Here is a 1,009-nt window from a genome sequence, read left to right as displayed (position 1 = left end):
TCGGTGCTGTTTTTTAAAGAGTTAACGGTTGTTCTTGATAGTATAACGGTTTTGAATTCTAGGATAGTACTGGCAGGAGATTTCAACATTCATGTTGAAAGAGGTAGTGACACTCACGCGGCGACTCTGGGGGATATATTTGAAAATTATTGTTTAGTCAATCACACAAAGGAACCAACTCATATTCTTGGTGGCACACTTGATCTAGTGGTCACTTCAGTAGATTTTCCAGTTATAGACTGTTCGGTCCATCCTAGTGGTGTTTATTCTGACCATAGCTTTATTCGAGTAGCTTTGTCAATTACTCGTAACCACTCTTTTAATATTTGCAAAAAAATCAGATCCTGGAATCGAATGGACAATGACGGCTTTACTAGAGTTTTTTTGGAATCCGCGATATCGAGACCTTGCATAAGTGATAACCTTGACGCTGAATTTCAATTGTTTCTCAATGAGTCTCTACGAATTGCTGGTGTAATTGCACCTGTTCGAACTGTCTTGACTAAACGGGATCGTGTTGCCCCATGGTTTGATGATGAGTGTTATCGTTTGAAGCGATTATGCAGGAAAAAAGAACGAATTTTTAGAAGGAGTCATCAATCTATTCATCGAGAAGAATGGAAAAGAGCTTTAGATGAAAAATCCAGGATATTTGGTGATAAACGCAGTCGGTACTGGACCGTCATTGTCAATGATAACAAAGGTAATCCTAAGAATCTATGGAGGGTAATAGATAAGATCCTTTGTAGAGGTAATAAGGATAGCATATGCTATGATGCTGAGCGGTTAACTGCAGATCAGTTCATGAATTTTTTTGTGGAAAAATTATCTAAAGTCAAGGACGGATTGGCGCCCTCAGAAAGGCTGGATGTCATCGCAACTGGGGTTCAGTTTAAAGAACTATCAACATTTACTGCTGTGACTGAGGATGATGTTATAAGCATGATACAAAGTGCACCAGCTAAGTCATGTCAACAGGACATTTTTCCGACTGATGTGTAAAGAGATA

Source organism: Helobdella robusta (assembly GCF_000326865.2).
Source record: "Helobdella robusta unplaced genomic scaffold HELROscaffold_24, whole genome shotgun sequence".
Classification (NCBI taxonomy): Eukaryota; Metazoa; Annelida; class Clitellata; order Rhynchobdellida; family Glossiphoniidae; genus Helobdella; species Helobdella robusta.
This window is presented reverse-complemented; position numbering follows the sequence as displayed.